The sequence below is a fragment of the Pinus tabuliformis genome, chromosome 3_1, assembly GCF_031772625.1.
Source record: "Pinus tabuliformis cultivar Carrire ecotype Pingquan chromosome 3_1, CPIR1, whole genome shotgun sequence".
In the NCBI taxonomy this organism is placed as follows: Eukaryota; Viridiplantae; Streptophyta; class Pinopsida; order Pinales; family Pinaceae; genus Pinus; species Pinus tabuliformis.
The window spans coordinates 868,506,469-868,513,749 of record NC_142301.1 but is presented as its reverse complement, the minus strand read 5'-3'; the positions used below and the strand labels follow the sequence as shown (position 1 = coordinate 868,513,749).

Sequence of the window (7,281 nt, the reverse complement as noted above, 5' to 3'; positions counted from 1 at the left end):
TCCCGCATGAGGAGTTGGCTAAATAGAGAGTCATTTAACTGAGTGATTGAGTTTTTGAGTGTTACGTCAAGTCAAGTTAAGTGATAGATGACTTTTAGTGTGTATTTTCATGTCAATATATTTTAGGCAAGTCGCTAGTTGGAAAAGGTTAAATACCCTTCACGGGGTTCATTGTAAGTATCAAGTTTTGTGTTATCAATAGAAGAGCCACAGCTCGTGTTTTGTGTGTGAATTTATGTTTTGTGTTCTTCGCCTTTCAAACAATTATGGGACTGCATATCTGTGATCAAGTTCCATGGAGTTTGAGCTGTGCTTTATTTCTTGGTTTTTGGAGGCATTGTTGATATTATTGAGGAAGATTACATAGTGAGAGCATGCAGTGATCTAGACGTGAATTATTATCTATTTCTTATTCTCTTTACTCAAACTTTTGTATGGTTTTCGACTGTATGAGTCATTGGCCATGACAGATTGTTGAAACTCTCTTGAAAGAGAATGGATTGAAGGATATTTACTCAAAAAAGATTGATTACATTGTTGACTAATCATGTTGTCTATGGAGGTATGTGGGAAATAAAGGGTGTACATTCACTGGTTTTATTTTTAACTTAATTTTATATTAATTTTATTTTTAAGATAGTTTAATTTTGTTTGAGTTTGAGTTTAGCTGGAATTCATTAAATTACATATCGTTGAATGTTCTGGAAATCATCTAATACAAAGTTCACAACAATCTTCTAATACACAACCAACAATAAGAAAATGTATGTCCTTCACACAAGGAGAATATGAGAAAATATGAAAAAGTAAAGAAATACGTGCTTTCAGAGAATGGGAATGGGAGAAAATCATTTGATCAGGGCCCAATCGCACTTTCTTTGCAACAGCAGTGCGGATAAATGAAGCCTATTAAATCTTTGGTTAGGGGAGGGATGCTAATGGTTGCACCTCCTCTCTTCTACGTTATCGAAGTACATGCATAAATACATGTCAAACGTACCGCAGGTGTTCTACATGGAAGGTGATATGTTGGTTAACTTTTGGCATTCCATGTGGGGAGTTTTGAATTTTTTCTCACGCAAACGTGGGAGGTGGTATCATGTCGTCGTTTATGATGCTCGAGCTTCATGTGTGGGTATTTTGCTGCCCTGAATCTTGTGACAGTGGCCTTCATTTCCTACATTACTGGCTTTGGATGGTTGTCATTTTCTTGGTGTGTGGTTGTTTCGACCAGATTGTGGGAGGTTTAGCATTTGTTGGGTTGTTACACACCCTTTATCCCATGGCGGACTGTTGTAGATTTCTCATGGCACACCATATCATGGTAAATTTATTCATGTTCAGACTTCATGCAGATTTCATTTTGTGGAATGGTCCACATGGAGTTTTCACACACCAATATAGATTTATCTTCAGTTTTCTCAAACTTTAACCCCACGGTTATATTTTGGTTGCGGAAGTGTGTTGCAGGTAAGCTCTTTTTGGGTGTTTGGGTCTTGATCGCTGTTGTAGTAGCATGTGGGCATGACGGTCTAGAAGTCACATAAGGCTCCATGAGGCTCTCCAGTAGTATTACATCCTACTAGCTCACAATTTATGTGTTTTTTAACACATTCTCTCTTGTTAGCAATTTATGTGTTTTTTAACACATTAGATCTCTTGTTGGGAATTGTAATGTGGGTGTTATGGTTTTTTTTTGGGAGGTAAATTATTGGGATGGATCTCATTTTTTAGCGTTTAACAAATAATTTGTTGAATATTACTTAATTCTTGATTATGTGAATTTGAAGTGTTTAGAGCTAGGTTTTTATATGGGATTGGGGTCTTTGAAGTGTAAGGCTCTCAATTTTTGGGGTAGGGTTTAAGATAGAATATGTTGAACATTTTGTTAATTCAACTTGCTTATATGACTTTTGAAGTGTTTATGGTAAGGGTTTCATCTGGTGTTGCGTTTGTGAAGCGGCACAATTCTGATTTTTGTGGGTTAAACAAAAAATTTGTTGATTGTTGCTTAATTTGGCTTCATTTTTTGAGTTTGAGGTGTTTGTGGCTAGGGATTTATATGGTGTTGGGGTTTTTAAGCTCCAGAGCTCAAATTTTTGTGGGTTAAACCAAAAAATTTCCGAATTTTTCTTAATTCGGCTTGATTCTGAGTATGAAGTGTTTATGGCTAAGGTTTTATATGGTGTTGGGGTTTGTGAAGGGTCAGGGCTCTCATTTTTAAGGGTTTAAGTGTTTAACCAAGAATTTCTTGAATAGTTCTTAATTCAACATGATTTTGTGAGTTTGAAGTGTTTAGGGTTACAACTTAATATGCGGTTGGGGTTTATTAAGAGTTAGGGCTCGGTTAAACCAAGAATTTGCACAATGTTGCTTAATTCGGCTTGATTGCGTGAATTTGAAGTGTTTAGGGTTAGGGTTTTATATGGGGTTGGGGTTTCTGAAGCATCAATTGGGAAGGTTTGTGCCTAATTCTTATTTTATCCCACCATCTCACAATTTCTATGTTTTCTAGCACATTCTATCATGCTATCATGTTGGGAATTGTAGTTTCACTGTTATGGCTCTGTATTTTTTGGTTTTCTGGATGTAAATTGTAGTTATGGCTTTAATTTTATGTATTATGTAAATTGATGTATCTAACATTTAGGTATAACATAGAATTATCCAAACCTTTATCCTTTGTTTTCTTCAAATATGTATTTTCGGTTTGGAAATTATATCTTATGTTTCATTAGCGAACAATAAGAAGTACGTCAAAAATCATATTCCATGGGGCCAAAGTTTGTTCTTCCACATGTTACTCATTTTTACATTGGTTGGTAAGGCTAGAAAGGTAGCATTGACTCTGATCACAAGAGAATGTGCATCTTTCTTTCATTCTGGTCATTTTAATTGAAGTCTTTATAGCCAGTTTTGACCTAAAAGTTTTTTTCTTCTCCCAAATTCACGAAATATTTCATTTGAATTAGATGCCATCCATCCAACCCCATTATGAAACCAGATGCATAGTGGAGAGTAATGGCATTCACATCCATGAATGCATATAATGATTGACCTCTCCTGAAGCTTATCACAAACTAAATGCCTTTCACTAAAGTGGTTTTTGTGATTAATGATAAAGAAGGTTCCATGATATGCATAACTATATGTAATATTTATAGTGTTTTCTAGAATATTCATGTATATGAATATTAAGGGACCTTCCTTTGATCTAACTTTCCCTTCTAGTTTTTCTTAGCAAAAAATATGTTATATCCTATGGGAAGCTATGAAGTATGAAGCACTTCTATGCATTGTTTGAGTCCCACTTCAACATGTCTTTTTCCTATTTTGAAAAACTTCGAATTATTTCTTCGTTTGTGCATGTCATCCTTGCATAGGGGCCATGCTATTCTTGTTTCCTCTACTAATTCTATCAGATGTGTCTACAATGACCGATAGAGTTTTCTCTTGAATCAAATATGGTAGCTTTGTTATTAGGAGGCCTTATGTTTCAAGATGTTGTCAAGGGTTTTGGCTCCTAATATATTTGTAATTCAATTTGTAGTACTTTTGGCTATTGACATAAAAAATGTAGGTTCTAGTAATTCCTTTCATCCATATGTTAAATGCTACTTTTAGTTTGAGGTTTTTGTAATTTTAAACTTCAAATTGTCTGAAGGTAATATTATGTTATTATTGAATCTTTGGTAAAATTGTAATGTAGAACAAGACCTTTTGTAGTTTGGATATGAATGATCTTCAAAGATATTTCTGAAAAAATAGCTTGGAGATGATTGAACTTCAAAGATATTTATGAAACAATGTTAGATCTGACTACTTAATCAAGACTACTTAATATGAATCCTAATCTCTTTTAATCCTAGTTGATTTATAGTCCTATTTATTTTATAAAACAACACATTCAAGATTTAGTTCTTCCATTTATTTCTTTATTCGAAATACTTCTATTAGAAACTGCAAGAATATCTGAGTGAGAACAAACCCTAAACAACATCAAAACTACCTACGAGCAATGCCAAAAGGTAAAAGACACCTCATATTCCATGTATGACATCTTCCATCCTTTTGACATAGACTTATGCATGTCCTTTGATGATGCAAAAGGGAGGGCAATAAGCTGATCTAAGATAGAATCCCCTATTTAAAATACTGGTTATATTTTAGCTTCCATTTCTCTTCTTGAAATTTTTTCTCTCGTCTACAATTGTTTCTCTGATTAGGTAAATAATGCAACGGTTTTGTGAGTTTGGTAAATATTGAAACTATTTTGCTGGTTTTTGAATCTCAGAAAAAATTGTTATAATTCAAATTCCCATATAAAAAATATTTTATGGAAGATGGAAAGGTATATATAGAATGTCAAATTGCAATTAGTATCCATTTCTTTTTCTTTTAGCACATTGTAAACTACACATGCTAAGATAGGACATTCGGGTCCTTGAACATTACAATTATTTTTATTACAATGTCACCAACATTATGCAACAAAATGACCTAAGATAGAATCTAAAATATTCATGGAAATCCTTTCAAAATCGACATCTTGATGTTGTTACACCAAAAAAAAATCGATACCACTATTCTTAATGGCCTCCAGAATCTTCATTGCCCAAACTTGTTGACTTTTGTGCTTCAGCAAAGTAGGTTGGCCTACCTAATAATGGCTAGAGGGGATGTGTTGGACTACTTCCATATGATTGAATTCAATTTACCCCTTGCATCCATGGATCAATAAAGTATCGATAGCTCACACTTGTGCTATTAACCGATGCATGAAATGGAGGTGTAAGACAATCATACATAGGATTAAGAACTGCAGTGGTAGGAATATAGGAAGTGGGAAAACCCTTATTTTCATAGCAAGGGACATGGATACTTATAAGGTCTTGGAATAATGGCATATTTTCTGCAATATGGTCCAATGTGTTTGACATCATCCTAGTTTCATTGACTGTGCTTGGACCATTGTTAGCACTATTTGTCATCATTTGTTCTTTTTGAAGTAATTGTGTTGCCTTTCTTGACTCCTTTTCCTTCCTTTTCAACTATTTTTTATTCTCCTTCTCTTGTCTTACTTTCTCTCTTTCAATCCTTTCATTTGATCTACATTGGGGTGCAATGATCCTTGTTTCCTTCTTTTCCTTCGCTAAATCCTTCTTTTTCTGTTTTGCTTCTTGAATTTCAAGTTTCTTTTGTTCAAACTTTGCTATTATTTTTAAATAGTCTTATGAGGTGAGTAATTGTGAACTTTGGCCCAAATGAAGACTATCCATTACTAATTTCCATTTTCTCATTAAGACCATCTCTACTGGTAGCTTTATAAATTGAACAAGTAATTACTCCTGCCCTGACACTTGTTGCTCAATGCTTGACATTTTATTTTCAATATCTAGGAAAAATGATTGAACTATATTGTTCTTTTCATCTAGTCCCTTACTATGTACAATATCTTCTTCCAATGATCTATTGTCCACAAAAAAATGAACAATTTCACTATTCAATTATGTTGTTTGTGAAGGCATGTTCATGCTTTCTTCAAGGGGTTCAAATCTCTGAGTGGTATGAGTAGACAATGTTAACAGGTTGATGCCTAATTTGTTACCCTCCTTAATTATTTGCACACCAATGTGGCTTTTGTTGGAATTATGGCTAATGTGTTGTCCTTGATGACAACCTACTAAAGAATGATGTCAACGATGTAATAATAGGATGATTATGCAGATAGATATAGATGATATAGATGGTATGGACAAAGAAATGGAAATTTGGAGATAGATAAATGATAAAGGTGATGTTTGAGAAAGTATACAGGGATCACTTGAAGAAGTTTCATGTACATATGCATGTCCCATAAGGGAAAGTCGCGTGCATAATTTGCACCATTGTAATATGGATACAAGGGGTCTTTACCATGGTATTGGCCAATATTAATCAGAGTGACAGTGGTTATTTGATCATGTCAAAGAATACTAATAACACTACCAATGGATTTACCTAAGGTATTGGCTAAGAATAAACCTATAAGGAGATGGAGATCAAGGTGATATGTGTGCAAATAAATGATCTATATTTATGTAATTTGATTTGGAACAAGTGTCCAACAAGAAGCATTGAGATAGTTCATATCTGATAGATCTGAAAGGGTTGTGAAGGCTAATGAAAATTCTTGCTTGCTCTATTTATGCTTATAATGTTCAATATATAGCTACGATTATGATTTGATCTAAACATAATGATGTGTGTCAAGATATGGGGTTAACAAATGTTGTGAGTTGAAGTGAAAGTTTGATTTAAGTATTTCAGGATCTGTACCCACATTTGCTTCTAATTTATCTCATACATATGCAGATCTGGTTCAATAAAGTAGCGTATAATTTCAGCAATAATTTATTTAGTACATTGAGATTTCTACATAGTTGTTATGCCTAGTTGTTGCGTACATACGCTGATGTGTTCCATTGATATCATGTGTATCTTATAGGGTTTTCCCGTATGGTTTGATGGTGACACTTAATGAATTCTGCTCTATTTCTTACTATCTATCAATGATGTCTCTATCTCGATGATTTGTGATTACTGTGTTGGTTGATCGATAATGAAGCTTCAGTGTGGAGATTTGTGGTTGGTTCAATACTTTGTTATCGTTCTGTATGGTTCAGTGATTGATTCAAAATTACATTTATTCATGATTCAATTTGTAGCAGTTTAAAATCTGTCAGCAGGTGTTACACAGAGGAGGCATGTACATATGTGATTCTTAGTTAGTACAGTTGTGTACAAATTTTGATCTTTGTTATTTATGGTTTCATTTTCCATCTAGTGATTTGATGCTTCAAAAATTCAATTGGTTTAGAGTGTTACAGAGTCTCAGATTCAGTGCTTCAATTTGAATTTTTTTTAGGTTTATTGTTGATATTGGTCAAGTCTGAAAATGTGATGAAATGTAGCCTACAATTTGTTTGATGATTATTTGATAGGTGGATTTAGTTTGAAACATTTTAAAAAGTGGTCCACTCAGAGCTAAGGGTTGTAACTTTTAGAAAGGGAGGAGGATATTCCTTCTAGGAGAAGTTGGTAAAATAATATTAGGGTGTTGTAGCTCCCTTCCAATATGAGCTAGACAATTACTGGAGGTTGTAGCCTCCTATAGATGGGTACTTGCGTGCTGAGAAGAATCTACATCAATATAAATGTAATGAATATTTTCATTATATCATAAGAAAGAAGGGAGAGACAACAACAATGGTGGTTTTCTCCCATATTGGGTTTCCACCT

At 33.9% G+C, this 7,281-nt stretch overlaps 1 non-coding gene across 1 annotated transcript; it reads right to left on the bottom strand.

Moving 5' to 3' along the window:
* Positions 1 to 3,337: 3,337 nt before the first annotated feature.
* Positions 3,338 to 3,438, bottom strand: LOC149190336 (U6 spliceosomal RNA). Its single transcript, XR_016256600.1, has one exon. It is a non-coding gene; the product is annotated as a U6 spliceosomal RNA (small nuclear RNA).
* Positions 3,439 to 7,281: the final 3,843 nt, after the last annotated feature.